Here is an 18,307-nt window from a genome sequence, read left to right as displayed (position 1 = left end):
AGGTGGCACAATTGACTTTCTCCTCTTCTCCACAGTGTAAGTGGTCTAACAGCTTCTCCGTTTGTTCAATCCAGAATTCCCCTTTGCTGGGGTCCATGCCAAGTTTCCCTTGAAAGACAGGAGGGTTCTGTCGGCGGTAGAGGTCGAGCATGTTGGCTGCATGGTCGTCTCGGGAGTGGGTTCCTTGCATAAATCCCATCATGCTTCCTATTATTCGCTCCATTTGGTCAAGTCGACTGCTCCCCGTCTCCTGGCTAGAGTCGCCTTCCGGATTGCCACTTGCGTTTCCTTCTGCATTGCTACCTCGTTGATTGGGTGCCCTAGGTCCTATCATTATCTCCCTTTGAGTGTTCACCATCTGAAAAGAGAATAATATCCTCAATTAGGTCACGGGGTCTTACCATTTGATAAAGTTAATACTTCATTAATTTTTACAGATATTATACATCCGATTGCAAAATGTCATAGGTAACACACTACATAAGTCATGGAGATAGTTAAGGCATTTCTAGCTAGGTCTACTTTGGTCCGGACGACCCCCATATCCAGACGTTCTCCTTGTCTTCGGACTCATACGGTGGTCCCTCAAGATCATCCCTAACCTCTTCGTTCTCTTCCTCGTCCTCGGAGTCTGTGTCCTCAAACTCAAAAGGGTTATTCTCGATCCAAAATACGGGTACATCGTCTTCCTCTTTTGCCTCGATCGGGTCTCCCATCTCTTCTTCCTCTCCTGCCTTGATCGGGTCTCCCATTTCTTCTTCCTCTTCCACCTCGATTGGGTCTCCCATTTCTTCGTCAGGTTCCTCCACTAGAACCATCTCATATAGTTCCACTAGTAGCTCGCGAATCCGCTCGCAATAAAGATGGAATTCAGGGAATTGCTCGCCCTTTCGAACCCAATCAACGAAGTCCTGTAGATCACCCTCCAAAACACCAACCAGCATATTTATCTAGAATTGGACTAGGTCAGGCCAGAGTCAGTAACTCAGGGGTACATCGTCAATGATTTCCTCCATTTGAACTAGATGCTCCATGATACCTTCGTTCGGTTCTGGGTTCCGGGTCTCAAGTCGATGTGCCCAATGGTCAACTAATACTTGCTCTGAGAAATTTCCCGCCATCTTGTCATCACAACTCCCGTTAGTACCCCCAATTATCCTCAAGTTGGTACTTCTAACCTTCTTAGATTCTCGATATAAGTGCTAACATTCAGTCTAAGTTTTCCTTTCTAGGTACTTTATTTAGTTGAGCTCTAATACCAACTGTAACACCCCACCTACTCAGGGCGTGTTATGTCTTAGGAAATTTGGGTCTTATTATTTATTTATTTTTTTCATTCTAAATTACATTATTCCCGAAATTCCCTTAGACCTATCTAGTGCTTGACGAGATATTTTATACACTAGAGATAAATACAATCTTATAAAGCGGAAGCTGAAATCGAACCTGATCATAACATCTCATATATTGATAATTGAACATAATTCATAATATTCAAATTCTTGGTACAGTACATAAGCCTACAAACATACATAATATTGGAAATATTCATGTTACAACAAAACGTGGTACAACTGGCTCATTCCTCAACAACATCGTGTCGCTACACATCTTCAATATCCGTACCATCACTGCAAATCCCAACTGGAACGTTGAATATTTTAGGGGCAAAGCCCAAATTAGATGATGAACCATCTAAATAAGGGTACATAATACTTTATCATGTGTGTATGCAATGTCTTACTCATCGTAGGTGTCAACTGCACCCCTCAAGATACCTACCATTCTTACGGCCACCTCTTTCGAAGCCGGGGTGTCTGGGGGCACCCTTGGTAAAGTAGCGGTGCTAGTTCATACTCCCTACGGCCTTAATACGTGTGATCAATGATATCATCGTGTACATATGCATTTCATAGCATGTCATGTGTGCAGTCTAAATGATGGGTGCACATCAGAACATGTCAATATGATGTAAGCATTCCCGAAAATCGAGTTTTAGACATAAACATTTATAACCGTACTAATTCGTAACAGTACACTTACTATTTAAGTTGCCTCAAAAAGCATGTCGTTCTCGAAAGACGAGCTATTTCTCAATCCTCGTCCCCCAAGGATTCCTAAAATATTAAATTTATTTCCAGAATATTAATCCACTATTTTCTCATAATTTCTAAAAATTTTCTTTATTTTCGAGGTCTTATTTTCTCAAAATTTCATAATAAATATCTAGACTTTCATATAACCCAATTTCTCTTTACTAATATTCCTTAAATAATATTTCTAGCCTTTTGGATTTTTCTTGAAATTTTTCAAATTAAATTCCTATTTTTTCCTTATTTCCATAATAGCAAAACAACCTAAATAAATAATTAATTTAGCATTTTCCAGAAAAATTTTCACAAAATAAGACATAAACAAAATTTTATATTTAATGGAAATGTTTGAAAATTTTTATCTATTTTCTTTTTTTTTTTTTCTTTTCTAGTGGGCGCGTGCAAGCTATGCTCCTTCTTCCTACTCGCGGGCGTGTGGCTACACGCGCCCATCTGTTGCATCTTCTTTGGTGGCTGCCTCGCCGCCGGCGACGCTTCAGCTTCCCCGATCTTCGAAAAAACTCCCTCTCCCCCCTATTTTTGACTTCCCAAACCCAAAAATAGCCTTAGATTTGAGAAAAACATAGCAAAAATACCTCGATTTGCGTTTAAAGGGGCGGCTCCGGCGACTTGCGTGATTTTCCAGCAAGCTTGATTTCTTCTTCTCCGCTACTTCGTTGGCCACCAAATGCTCTAGAAACGTTGCCCAAGATGCAAGGACCAAAACCCCACTCTCAAATCTTCCCAACGCTGCCCAAAATGCTCGATCTAAGAAGTAATATTTTTTATGCCAAGAGTTGCTTCGAACGCGGCTATTTTTAGCCAAAAATCCACCGCGAACTGTCTTATCAAGGGGGCCACACGTCTTAGAGGCCATTCCCGACGGCCATTCTTCATTAAATGCTCATCCCCTCTCCCTGATGCCTTGTTGCAGGTGCGGCCAAAACGTGGCCACGCGCCTGCTCTGATTTTCTCTGATTTTTTTTATTTTTTTTATATATATATACATATATACATACATATATATACCTATATACATACTTATACATATACCTATATACATACCTACTCAGCTATAACACTTGCAAGAAAACCCAATTAATACCTATGATTAAACCATACACTTTAACTCTGATTAAAAATACATAACAAAATTTCTGATATTTTGACTATGATTAAAGTATGTAATTTAACTATGGTTAAATCATATACTTTTACAAAATAAATAAATTTAATATAAATATACCTTATATCATTTAATTACAACATAAATAAATTTCACTACTAAATTTATACATACTAAAATTTTAATAATTTCTCTAGGGCCTAAAATTATGATTATTATTTATGGTGTCCTAGGGTATTACAGGTTGAGTGTGATGCAATTGGAGTGTGCATAGGTGCTGTGCTGTCCCAAGAGAGAAGACTAATTGCATTTTTCAGTGAGAAGTTGTGTGAAGTTAGACAAAAATGGTCTACTTATGATAAGAAGTTTTCTGCAGTGGTGATGGCTCTTAAGACATAGGAACATTACTTGATTGCTAAAGAATTTGTTCTTTACACGGATCAGCAAGCTCTTAAGTACTTGAGTAGCAAAAAGCAATTGATGAGTGATATGCATGCTAGATGGTCTGCTTTTATTGATAAATTTTCATATAAAATTGTGCATAAGTTAGGACAACATAATCGAGTGGCAGATGCTTTAAGTAGGCGTGTGGATTTGATCAAGATCCTTATTGTTGAGATTGTTGGGTTTAAATGCTTAAAAGAATTATATGCGACAGACGAGGATTTCAAACACATGTGGGAATAATGCATGTCTCAGCAACCGTCAGGAGATTTCTATGTGCATGATGGGTTTCTCATAAAGGGAAATTAGTTGTGCATCTCTTGCACATCCCTTCGTGAGTAAATTATTCGGGATTTGCATGGTGGTGGCTTAGCAGGGCATCTTAGTAGAGACAAGACTATTGAAGCTGTTATGGGAAGGTACTATTAGCCAAGACCAAGGAGAGATGTTTCTATTATTGTGGCGAGGTGTTATATATGTCAAATAGCTAAGGGGAAATCCTCTAATGCCGGTCTCTACATGCCATTGCCTGTTCCCAATGCTATCTGGAAAAATTTGTCTATGGACTTCGTGTTGGGTCTACCACGAATCCAACGAAATATGGATTTTGTTTTTGTAGTGGTTGACAGGTTTTCCAAGATGGTGCACTTTCTTCCATGTAAGAAGACGACAAATGCAATAGCTACAACCAAACTATTTTTCAAGGAGATTGTTTGACTACATAGAGTCTATAAAACTATTACTTCAGATCATGATACAACGTTCCTGAGTCACTTCTGGATTACCTTGTGAAGAATGTTTGATTCATCTTTGAATTTCAACAGCACAGCACATCCCCGGACTGGTGGACAAACAGAGGTGGTGAATCGTACCTTGGGAAATCTAATTCGCAGTGTTTGCAAAGACAAGCCAAGACAATGGGACCTAGTTATCGCCTAAGTGGAATTTGCTTACAACAACGCTATAACACCCTGCTCTCCCAAGGCGTTAGATAACGTAAGATTTTGGGGATATATCTTTTCTTCAATAGAAACTCAACACATAAACCGATTCCCGAAGATGCCGTTACACCTTTTTAGTATATCAACTTATAATCATTAATAAACTAAGACACGTAAACCACCTCAAATGCAAAAGTTAGATCGAAACCTCAAATGGTATACAACCGAAACCATCTTATTCATAACTTTAAAGTTAAACCAACGCTTACATGACGTCATCAAAATAAACAACATAATTGAAAATGACATACTATAAACTATCCACTAATCGCCGTCACTTCTCAGCAATCCTTTTCCCTTTCGCACCACTACCTTCACCTGGAACGTTTCAATATTCCAAGGAAAAGGTCCATATTAGATGATGAATCATCTAAGTGAGAGTTCAAAACACGTTTTCATGAATGAACGCAAGACATGAAATAAATCAACACAACCTGACAAACCCTAGCCCAAGAGAATCCCACACAGCGCTTAACCCTACCACGAGGAAAGAGCAATCTCTCTAAATGCCACTTCACCACACCGACACATTGACATAACAAGGTCCTAACTTAAGACGGCTAAGGTCAATGCATCTCCCCAACATCTCGGGAACAATCGTTACCACTCCCAGCCTAGGAGAGTCACATCAACGTAGGAACCGGGCTCACCACAATTACATCATGGATTATGTTCCTACTCAAAAGCATCTAGGAACCATTACCCAATCCCAACTCATATACCATATCGACCACCAGTCATCCTTGTGCAACTTCCTTGGCCATATGGCCCGGCATGAAAACCTAGGTGGCTATCCCAGCATACGCACCAGCACAAGATACCCTTATATATTATTTCGACAACACTCTTGGGGAATTATGGCTACACTATCTGAACAACATTCCAGGATAACATTCCATATGAACAACACAAAACGCATGGCAATGCCACATATCACAACTCAATGCATCATATAAACAATATTTTATAAAATACAATGCACAAGTACAAAACATTTAGGGACGAACCTCCCTCATGAAAACAACCGTCACTGGTTACAGTTCACATGCAACAAAACCATTTTTCATGAAATCAAAACACACTTAGTAGTACAAACCAAGTTTTTAGAATAGAACAACGCACAATAAATCAAGTTTTAGGGGCGAACACTCACCTTGAACGTATTTAAAATGCCTTGATCCTTGTGCACAACCTCGATTTGCATGCCACACCTCAAACACCCGTACTTATACTCAACTTCAAGCCAATACTCCCTAAACATCGTATTTATTTAAAGGAGCATCAAAATCCATTTTTCCTTAATTTTCCATAATTTCCTCTATTTTTCTCCTACTTTTCATCTCGATAATTCCAAAATAATTTTCTCCTCGAACATTTTCCCAAATTTTTCAACATGATAATTTCTAAAATAATTTTAGAAAAATAATGCAACAAATTCCAGAAATTAGCCTTGGCCTATGCGCCCAGCAAGTGAAAGATAACGCGTGTAGCCCACGCACCGTTCTTCTTCCTCACTTTCAATCGCTGGTGACTACTCTGATGGCCGATCTAAGCACACCCTCTTGAAGCCCCCACTTAGTCAATCACAGTGGAACCTTAGGTTGCTCGAAAGGTCACTTGAAAATGCCCCAAACGAGCAGTTGTAGGTTGGCCCTTGGTAACCGCCTTGCGATTTTCGGCGAAGCTTTGAACCACTTCGAAATGTGCTCCAAAACGCACCAATTTCTCTAGAATTCTTACCCTTGATGCAAGGAACAAAATCCCCTTACCAAATCTCTCAAAAACACCCAAAAACATAGCCAATTTTTGTGCCAAAAATTTGAAACCCTAGGCCTCCTTTTATAGCAAAAAAGGGACCATCTCTTTGTCATTCACCAGCCAAAGCTTGGCCTCCAAGCCTCCAAGCATCGTATACAACCTTCCCCATCCCTCCCTCGACTATCTCATCGCCGAAAATAGGCTCCACGTGTGGTGGCAATGTGGTGACCATTTTTCTTTGCTGTGTTCACACCTAATTTTCAATTTATTACACTTTGGCCCCCTAGCTAATTTCCAATCTCGGTTTACCCCTTTCCTTGAAGCCCTTGATCTTTCTAACAATACCACTAAGGCTCACAAGTTTTTTACTCTTCTTTTCACCGTTGAAATTTCTGAAAAACTATCATTTTGACCTCTCTTGGGCAAAATTAGTAAATTACACTTTGGTCTGGTTGATCATTCTGACCCTAAATCCTTTCATTTCAACTTGAAATCGCTTTAGGGTTGTTTCATATATAAAATCTAAGTCCTCAAGACACTCCGTTAACTTTTTGAAAGTTTTCTAGGTCGATTCAATTTTCTTAGCCTGATCCACAACTATATCGAAAATCGTTCTCGATTTAATTTCTTTTGACACCTAAAATCATGCCTCGAATCACTCGTCAATACTATTCCATTTTCTTTAACTATGTAGGGTTCGGGGTACTCTCTTCGGTCTATTCGATCACTTAAAACTGTGATAATGTATCCTATGGTCCCATTCTTTTGAAAATTCCACTTATACCCTTCATAAAATTTCATTTATACCCTTAAGAATTTCTTGAGTATTACAAACGCTGTGCATAGCTCAAAAAAAAGATCACCATTTTTCATTGTATACATGAAAGTTCCTAATCATGCATTGGATTTGGTAAAATTCCCAAAGGGACCAGGTTTTAGTGTTGCAGCTAGTGACTTAGCTAAGCACGTTCAAACAGTTCAGGAAGATGTCAAGCAAAAGTTGCACAAGGAGAATAAGACGTAGAAGGCATCAGCTGACAAGTATAGGAAGCACAAGGTATTTGAGATTGGAGATGAAGTCATGATATTCTTGAATAAGGAACGAATTCCAGCAGGACAACAGAACAAACTCAAGACAAAGAAGTATGGTCCTTACAAGATTACAAACAAGATCAATGATAATGCTTATGTTGTGGATTTGCCTAATCAAATGGGTATTTCCAAAACATTCAATGTTGCTGATGTAATACTTAGGAAATTCTTGAGATTATAAATGGCATTTTATGAAGGGTATAAATGGAATTTTCAAAAAAATAAGGTTGTAGGGTACACTAACATAGTTTTAAGTAACCGAATCGACCAAATGGAGCACTCCAGACCTTAGATGATTAAGGAAAATGGAATAGTAATGACGAGTGATGCAAGCCATGATTTTAGGTGTCAAAGAAGTTGGATCGGGAATAATTTTCGGTACAACTATGGATCAAGCTAAGAAAATTGAATCGATGTAGGAAACTTTTGAAAAGTCAATGGAATGTGTCGATGACCAATAAATTATATGTAGAACAACCCTTGAGCAATTTAGGGTTGAAACGAAGGGATTTAAGGTCAAAACGATTAACCAGGGCAAAGTGTAATTTTTTATTTTGCCCGATGGGGGTCAAAAGGATAACTTTTTGGGAATTTCGAGGATGAAATGATGAATACAAAACTTGTGGGCCTTAGTGGTATAATTAGAAAGATCATGGGCCTCAAGAAAAGGGGCAAACTGAGACTGGAAGAAACAAGGGGGGTAAAGTGTAATAAATGGAAAATGTAGTATGAACGCAACAAGAAATCGGCCCCCGCACTGCCACCCCACGTGGCCATTTTTTTCGATGACAGGATGACCGAGAGAGGGCTGGGGAAGGTTGTATCCGGTGCTAGGAAGCTTGGGGGCCAAGGCTTGGCCGATGATTGGTCAAGGATCAAATCTGGAGCATTTGGGAGTGTTTTGAGGCTATTTGAAGCCTGGTTGGAAAACGCAAGGCAGACCGCTAAGCTATGCCTGCAACTGCCCGTTTGGGGCATTTTTCGATGGCTTTTCGGCTGGCAAGTGGTACGCTTAGGATTGAATTAGTAAGGGCTTCAAGTGGGTGGGATCAGACCGGCCATCGAAGGGTCGCCGGTGGCTGGAAGCGAGGACGAAGATCTGCGCGTGGCTGCACGTGCCTTCTTTCACGCGCAGGATGCGTGAAGGTGTGTGGGATAGGGGTATTTTTGGAACTTTCCTTCAGTATTTTTCTTAAATTATTTTAGGAATTATCATGTGAAAAAATTTGGAAAACTGTTTGAGAAGATAATTATTTTGGAATTATCAAGGTGAAAATTAGGAGAAAAATAGAGAAAATTATGGAAAATTGAGAAAACAAAATGGATTTTGATGCTCCTTTAAATAAACATGATGTTTAGGGAGTATTGTGGCTCGAGGTTGAGTATAAGTACAGGTGTTTGAGGTGTGGCACGCAAATTGAGGTTGTGCACAAGGATTGAGGCATTCCAAATACATTTGAGGTGAGTGTTCACCCCAAAAACTTGACTTATTAAGGGTGTTTCTACCCTAAAAACTTGATGTTTGTGTTACTTAAATGTGTTGTGATTTCATGCAAAATGGTTTTGTTGCATGTGAATGGTAACCGATGACGGTTGGTTTCATAAGGGAGGTTCATCCCTAAATGTTTTGTACTTGTGCATTGCATTTTATAAAATGTTGTTTATATGATGCATTGGGTTGTGATATGTGGCATTATCATGCGTTTTGTGTTGTTCATGTGGAATATCAACCTGGAATGTTGTCTGGATAGTGTAACCGTAATTCCCCAATGGTGTTGCTGGAATAATATATAGGGGTATTCTGTGCTGGTGTGCATGCCAGGATAGCCGCCTTGGTTTTAGTGCCAGGCCATATGGTTAGGGAAATTGCACTACGATGACTAGGTGGTTCATATGGGATTTGAGTTGGGATTGTGTAGTGGTTCCTAGATGCTTTTGAGTGAGAACATAATCCCTAACGTAATTGTGGTGAGACGAGTTCCTACGTTTATGTGACCCTCATAGGCCGAGAGTGGTAACGATTATTCTCGAGATGTTGGGGAGATGTGTTGACCTTGCCTCTTTTAAGCTAGAACCGCGTCATATCAGTGTGTCGGTGTGGTGGCGTAGCCTTTAGAGAGATTGCTCTTTCCCCGTGGCAGGTGTAATACTCGAGAAATTCTAAAAGATTCAAGAGTAATTTATCTTGGGGCAAAAATGTAATTTTTAGATAAATTGAGGGTATAAAGATAATTTATTATCGTATGAATGACCAAAACAACTATGGGGAGTACCTTGAAGTCGAGATGCCAAAGGAAAATAATGTGACATTAATGAGCATCTTGAGGTATGATTTATGGCATCGAAAGAATTTGGATCGAGAATAGTTTTCGGTACAACAAAAATACAACTATCGAATAAGCTGAAAAATCGAATCATCATAGGAGACTTTTGAAAAATAAATGGAACCCTGGGGGGGTTCCAATTTTACGTAAAGAATAACCCTGAGACTATTTCGAGATGAATCAATAGCCCGGTTGTAACGACCTGTTTATTTATGAATTAATGTGAATTTGGGTGTGAGAATTAATTGGAGAAAAATTTAAACTTATCAAGAAGGTTTTAGTAATTATTCGAAATTATTGAGGTTTTATGGAGATTAATGGAAAATATTAAATTTGGTATGTTTTTGGGATTAAAAATAATTATTTGAGGTTATAATTATTTTAAGGTGTTAAAAAGAAAAAAAAAAAAAAAGAAGAGAGAGAGTGAAATTCGGAGCAGCCCAGGCGCGTGCGCGAGTGCCACGCGGGCCGCATGGGCATGGCGAGCTCGCCCACGTGGCTGCCTCCTACAGCCACGGGTCCAGCAACCAATTTCCTCCCCAAAAAAAGGGGGATTTTTCTCCCACGACCTGCCCTACCCCTTGGCCTATAAATAGGCCATGACTTTGAGTGAGTGAGGGGATTTTTTTTGGGGCGGGGGGGAAGATCTGAGGAAAGTTTGGGAGAAATTAAAGGAAATTCTGTCCGTGTAAATTTGGGCTGTGGCGTAAGCAACCTTGATTCGTAGTAGAGGTTAAAGAAGAATATCTAAGGCAAGTTCTCTTCCTAGTTTTTGCAAGTTTTTCTTCTTCTTTATTCCAATTTAAGAGGCAAGATCTCAGTTTTCTTATTAATATGCAAGCTCTTAGTTCCTGATCTTTTAAATTGCAAGTTCTTCTCCTATTTTACAAATTCAGTTCCTTTTTTCTCAAGTTATGTTTTAAATTACAAGTTCTATTTTATAACTCTTGTCAGTTCAAGATCCTATCAGTTAATTTTCTAAATTCCATGTTATTTTCCTATTTTACAAGTTATTTCCCTTTGCCAGTAAATTATTCCATGACTTACATTTATACCTATTAAATCTCAAATAGGGTTTGTATCACCCTATCTTTCCTTGGGAATGATGCTTTATTGTGGACATGCAAGGGTTTGATGTTGTCTTGCATGAATGTTGCCCCATTGTGCATATTGTTTCGTTAATTGCATGTCAATTATATATGAGAAGTTATTGCGAATATGCATGTTATAAGGATGCATGAAGCATGTGTATGAAAATGGTTTTTAAATAAATGTGTAAAGGCCCTATGATGCGAGCAGTGGACAAGTCCACAGGATATATCCTCAGAGAAAGTGTTGAGCTCAAAGTTGGACTTCGATCCTAAGTTTATGTTATGGATTTTGGTCCCAAGGTTTCGGACTTCGGTCCTATGTTTATAGTTTTAAAAAGTATTGCATATGAGCATGGATGCATGTATCATCATTTTATCATGTGAAAGTACCTTAAATGGCATTCATGTATCTTTTACTTCTTGATACGCATGACTCTTATGCTCGCTTTCTTCCAGTTATACTTGCTAGGCCTTGTGGCTCATGTTTGCTTGCATCATTCCAAGTAAGGGTAAGGCTAAAGTAGAGGGCGAGTTAAGTGAGTCAGGATCCATGGAGTAGCAGCGTATACAGAGCCGTCTCATTCAAAGGTCCCTAGAGGTGTTTTGTATTGTGTAATAATTATGCTTGTTTATATTTTAGATTGTACCCTGAGGGGATATGGTGGGTTTATGGACCCTAAGGTTGTGTGTAATATTGAGTTGTTCTTGTTTTATGCGAGCATGTGAACACTGTTGTGTCTGTCTATGAGTAAGAATGTATGAGTGGCTTCCGCTGTCAAGGAGGATGTGTAATGTTTTAATGGGTTTTGATATTTATGTCATCTTATTGTGGGTCCCTAGTTAGGGGTACCTACACCGATGAGGTCACTGGGGCAAAAATCGTCCTTATCGAGTAAATTTAAAGTTATTAATTATGGATTTGAAGCATCAAAATGTAAATTAATTCTATGGTTGAGGATGTATTTGTAATTAATGAAATATCCAAGTATAATTAAGATAAATTATGGGATTTAAATATGTAAAATATATATTATATATATTTAATTAAGTATTTTTGTAAAAGAAATTGCAAAAGAACCATTTCCACCGAAAGTTCCAAATCAATTGCCACCAAGCATCAGTCTCTCTCACTGATTTTAAGTGACTTTCAGCCATGTAAATTGAGGGCCATGTGGGGTTAATAATTATGTTGTCTAAATAAGTGGGTTTCTCATGATGGGCTGTTTGCTTAATGGCCATGGCAGATTTCCTATAAATAGTGGCACTCGGCTGTGCAAAAATTCAAATGAGAAGCAAGAAGTGATTGAAGGCAGAGAGAAATTAGAAGGCGTTGCTCATGGAGGCGGGCGACAGCGAGGTTAGTAAAATAATTTAAATAAATGATGAATTAGTTTAGTCAATTTAATGATTAAACTAAATTAGTAAATTAGTTAAATTAAAGAATTAATTTAGTAGTTGCGGCAGTAAGGTAATTAGAAGTTTAGTTTAATTAGTTAATTTAGTGAGTTAATTAAATTAGTTAACTTCAGTTAAATCAGTAGATTTGTTTAGTGGATTTAGTCTGTGATTATTTAATTAATTAACCTTACGCTATATATATAATTTTATTAGGATAGAAAAATTATGAGAAATTTAGGAAAAATAAAATATTGATATCCATGAATAAATATGATGGTCAGGGTATGTTGAGCATCCGAATTGAATACGTCAAAAGTCTGGTACAAGAAATCGAGATGTTATGAGATACGTTCTGAGGTCAGAGCACGCATATCGAGAAAGCCTGAGAGGCTAAATTAAGGTGAGTAAAATTTTCTAGAAAATTTTAGAAATTCAGAAATATTATTTTATGAATTGTCATAGTGAAATATTTGAGAAATATTTAGTTTGGTTTTATTAATGAAAAATAGGAAGGAATAGAGAGAAAAATAAAGAAAAATAGGAGAAAATGGAATATTGAGATATTTAATGATTAAATATATTTTTTATGATTTATGTGCTTGAGAAAAAGTGATTGGTGAAAGTTTCGAAAGTTGGCACAAAAAAATGAGGTCGAACACGCATATCGAGGCAATGCACGTCTTTCGAGATATTTTGAATCTCGTGAAAATGTGAGTTGTCCTATCCTATATGATATGATTGTTTATTATGCATGATATTTATGAAAAATATAATTTTTTATATATGCATGATATTTATGAATGTTATGATCATTTTGTCATATTGCATGAAAAGTCGTGATGTTTGCATGACGCAATATTATTGGTATATTGATATTTGTGCATGGGATTGGGATGTCAGCCTAAGAATGTTGCAATGTAGTCGTAATTCCCCAAGGACAATTGATGAAACAACGTTAGGCTTATCTTGTAGAGGTTCAGGATTCTATCTAGGGTTTCATGATACCTAGGGTTCCGTGCCGGGCTGGGTCTGGGAAGTTACACTAGGGCAAATGTTTGTTCATGTATTTGCATCATGCATTCACGTATCATGTTTTTAAACCCTCACTAGAAGTTTCAACTTCTAATAGGTTATGCCTCTAGAACATTCCACGTTCCAGTTAGGACTTGCAGATGTGGCAAGAAGATGATTGAGACGTAACGACACGTGATGATGTGGCTGATGGGTTTGGTGAGTTGTCCCGGTATTTGCTTCCTCATGAGGATTCATGATATATTATCATATTGATGATCATGTATGGTTTAATGTATTTTTGAGGTACTTAGTTGTTATCTCTTGATGATAAGTCTCAATGTAATTAAGTATTTGAAGATGTAATGGTACGGATTCTTATTTTATGATTAAAGTGGATTTCGATTCTATACCATATCAGGTTTCGATTTTAAGCTTCCGCACTTATGATGATTACTTATCTTAGCTTATTGATTTTTGTTTAGTATGCTGGGAAGGTAAAACGGGATTGTTGGGAACTGGTTTATATTGAAAAATAAAATAAATATATTCTCGAAATTCCTGAGTTATTTAACGCTAAAAAAAATGGGGCGTTACAGCAGGGTAAAGTGTTATGTGGGATTCTCTTGGGCTAGGGCTTTCCGAGTTATGTTGGTTAATTTCATGTCTTGCATACACTCATAAAAACATGTTTTTGAACTCTCACTTAGATGATTCGTCATCTAATATGGACTTTGTCTTCGGAATATTCAAACGTTCCAAGTGAAGGCAGCGGTGCAAAAAGAAAAGGGATTTCCAAGCAGTGACGGCAATTAGTGGATAGTTTATAGTATGTCGTTTTCAATTATGTTGTTTATTTTGATGGTGTCATGTAAAACGTTGGTTCGATTTTATGTTATAAATAAAATGATTTTAGTTATGTTCTATTGAGATTTCGATCTAGATTCTGCATTTGAAGTGATTTACCTGTCTTAGTTTATTGATGATTCTAAGTTGATAGATTGAGAAGATGTAACGGGATCTTCGAGGAACGGTTTTTGTGTTGAGTTTTGTTTAGAAAAAAAATATATCCCTGAATCTTACGTTATCTAATGCCCTGGGAGAACGGGGTGTTATAGCTGATCTTTTTTTGTATTTGTCGGATGTTAAGTTGTCATACCAGAATCATAATTCGAGGAATAATTCTCTTCAAGTGGAGGTGAATGATGTGGTCACTGATCAAGACTCAGCCTAAGGCCGACCCGACCATGCCGAGATAATATTTTAATATTTCTTAAATTTTATAATTCTACTTGATTTAAGATTCTACTTCATATTTGATTAGGCTTTTATTTTTATTAGAATTCTAATTAAATTTTATCTAGGATTTATTTCTATTTGGAATTTAGTTAAATTTTATTTACAAATATTAGATGAATTTTGATTAGCCAAACACTATAAATATACCTAGAAATTAGGGGTTGTAATCAAGTTTTTTCAATACAAATTTCAGCAAGTTATTTGGATTTTCTTAGTAAAACAAATCTTGTTTTTGCATCTTCTTGAAAGCCAACCTTCAATCATTGAAGTTTGTTTTTTGAAGGGTTTATTTTAGTGTGTCTTTTTCACGTCCACCACTACAAGAAATATGCTATTTACCAATTGAATTAGCGATGGGACAAAATCCGTCACTAATTAGTGACACACTAGTGACAGAATTTCATCGCTAATTTTTGAAAATATTTTTTTAATTTAGCAACGGATATACTTGTCACTAAATAATTTTTTATTTTTTAATAAATTTTAAAATTTAGCGACGAAAAATCTATCACTAAAAAAGGAAAAAAATAAATAAAAAATAAAAAACTTTAGCGACAAGGATGCATCCGTCGCAAAATAAGAAAGAAAAAATAAATTTAAAATACAAAATTCAGCGACGAGTGTGAACCCGTCACTAAAATATGAAAAGAATAATTTAGAAATTAAAAATTTAGCGACGGGACTACCTGTCGCTAAAAAATAGAAAAAAATAATTTTAAAATTAAAAATTTAGTGACGAGGGCTCCCCAGTAGCAAAAATAAATAAATAAATAAATCTAAATTAAAAAATTTAGCGACGGGTGCCCTCCTGTCACTCAAAAGGGAAAAATATATTTTAAAGACAAAATTTAGCGATGAGGATATCCCGTTGCTAAAACAAGAACAAAAAATTTAAAATACAAAATTTATTAAAAAAATAAAAATAACAAGTTTTAGCTGTGGGTGCTCGTCAGTCGCTAAAACAAGAAAAAATAATAATTTTAAAATTAAAAATTTAGCGACGGGTTTCTCCGTCACAAAAAAAGAAAAAAAATAAACGTAAAATACAAAAGTAGCTAAAAAAAAAGAAATAAAAGAATAAAAATAACAAGTTTTAGCGATGGGGGCTCACTCGTCGCTAAAACACGGAAAAAATATAATTTAAGAATTAAAAATTTAGCGACGGGGTAATACCGTCACAAAAAAAAAATTATAATTATAATTTTAGCAACGGGTATATACTTGTTGCTAAAAAGGAAAGTTATATTATATTTAAAATTCAAAAAAATTAAATTAAAAATTTAAAATTTAGCAGCGGGATATGCCCAACAAAAAAATGAAATTAAAAATTTAATGTATAATTAAAATTAATATTCATCATTCACAAAAATTAATAAAATATGACATTGCAAATTAAAATTAAAATAAGAACAAAATTTTTCGCTACTAATATTATAATTTATAAATTTCTATTTAAATTAGTAATGAAATAAAATTAATAAATATTAAAAATAAAAATAATATTTATTTTCCTCTGCTAACATTAATATTAAAATTAATATTCATTAAATAAGTTTTGTAAATTTTGAAGTGTAAATATAATTCTTGAAAGTTTGGGAGAAAATGTTATGAGTATAATTTATGTACTTTAATAATCAAAAAGGTATCCAAATCGGCTGATTTGCGCGCTTGTATAAAAGTTCTTGGTGCTTGAAGGTTGGCGATTTGATTCAAAGGTGCAGCACTTGGAGTTATTGTTAGGATTAATATCCCAACTGTGATACCCGAGAATTTCAAAAAGGCTCAAGAGTAAATTTTCTTGGGACAAAAGTGGAACTATAGATAAATTGAGGGTATAAGGCTAATTTCTTACCGCTATGAATGACCGAATCAACTGCAGGGAGTGCCCTGGAGCTGAAGTGCCAAAGGAAAATGATATAGCAATGATGAGTATTTCAAGACATGATTTATGACATCGGAAGAAATTGGATTAGAAACAATTTTCGGTATAGCTAAAATACAATTATGATTTGGGCTACAAAACTGAATTATTGTAGGGGGCTTCCGGGAAGTCAATGGAACCTTGAGGGGGTTCATATTCGGTATGTAGGACAACCCTTCAGCGGTTTTAGGAAGAGACGAAAAGATTTACAACCAAACTGAAGATTTGGGCCTAAGTACAGTTTTATGAAATTACTAGAGGGAGGTCGAAATGATATTTTTAGGAAATCTTTGGGAATGAAATAGATGTTTCAGGACTTGAGGGTCTTAAATGCAATTATGAAAAGTTGAGAAGCTTTGTGAAAATGGGCCAAAGTGAGAAAACTAAAGTTTGAGGGACCAAAGTGCAATTTCAGGAAAACCTCCAAACAGCCATGGCCGACCAGACTATCCAATCCCCAAAATCGGCCATGAGAGACCCAAAGAAGTGGCTGGGGGGGGGGCCTCGGGGCAAGGTCAAGACAACCCTCTTGGCTAAGAAGTGGCCAAAATCTTATCGAAATTGGGCCAACTTAATTTTGACCGAAAGTTTGGCCATTGAGATAGCAAAGATGGAGTTGCTTTCGGTGTGTTTTGGGGCAATCTAAGGTGGACCATTTCTGAATGAGGGCTGGAGGTGGTGTTGTAAGCACCGGTTCTCGATCCCACATTAGGTTGCCTAGAAGGGTAACCACTAAGAGCTAATCCGCGACTGTGGGCCTATGATGATGACATGATGTGTGTAATACCCCAAGAGCCCAAAGAAGGGTAGTATACATCGAGAATAAGTAAGGAAGGAAACAACACCAGCTGGATACCTTTTGGACTGAATACAGGTAAATAACTCTACGGTTAAGCGTGCTTGACCTAGGGAAGCCCAAGAATATGTGACCCCCCTGGAAAGTTCGCGTAGACTCATCAGAGTAACTTGCCCTGGACCTTCCTATCGCTCAATGCGAGGTGTTACAAAAATGTGTGTCAACATTTGGCGCCGTCTGTGGGAAACCTTGGGCCCTGGCCCTAACCACCCTCTATCACCCCTAAGATGGTTCGTGCCCATGAACGCCACTACACTTAGGGGGGGAGGGCTGGAGGTGGTGCTGTAAGCACTGGTTCTTGATCCCACATCAGGTTGCCTAGAAGGGCAACCATTAAAGGGCTCATAAGTGCGGTGGGGCTTCTGGCTGTTGAAAGATGAGAGCTAAGAGCTGATCTGCGACTATGGGGCTATGATGATGACACGATGTGTGTAATACCCCAAGAGCCCAGAGAAGAGCAGTATACATCGTGGATAAGTAAGGAATGAAACAACACCAGCTGGATACCTATTGGGCTGAATACAAGCAAAGAACTCCAGGGTTAAGCGTGCTTGACCTGGGGAAGCCCAAGGATGGGTGACCCCCCTAGGAAGTTCGCGTAGGCCCATCAGGATAAGTTGTCATGGACCTTTCTATTGTTCGATGCAGAATGTTACAAAAATGTGTGTCAACATGTACCATATCAGGTTTTGATTTTAAGCTTCCCCATTTATGATGATTATCTGTCTTAACTTATTGATTATTGTTTAGTATGCTGGGAAGGTAGAATGAGATTGTCGGGAAATGATTTATATTGAAAAACAAATATTTCCAAAATTCTTAAGTTATTTAACACTTGAAAAAGTGGGGCATTACAATTGGTATCAGAGCTTAACCCTATTTAAAGATTTAGG

General features: G+C 37.2%; 1 long non-coding RNA gene across 1 annotated transcript; it reads left to right on the top strand.

The window, feature by feature from the left end:
- Positions 1-12,221: 12,221 nt before the first annotated feature.
- LOC127789210 (uncharacterized) lies at positions 12,222-13,743 on the top strand. The gene is made up of 3 exons (XR_008020512.1): positions 12,222-12,286; positions 12,609-12,727; positions 13,457-13,743. It is a non-coding gene; the product is annotated as an uncharacterized LOC127789210 (long non-coding RNA).
- Positions 13,744-18,307: the final 4,564 nt, after the last annotated feature.

This window comes from Diospyros lotus, chromosome 13 (assembly GCF_014633365.1).
Source record: "Diospyros lotus cultivar Yz01 chromosome 13, ASM1463336v1, whole genome shotgun sequence".
Lineage (NCBI taxonomy): Eukaryota > Viridiplantae > Streptophyta > Magnoliopsida > Ericales > Ebenaceae > Diospyros > Diospyros lotus.
The sequence above is the reverse complement of the archived record's forward strand: the minus strand, read 5'-3'. Positions and strand labels throughout refer to the sequence as shown.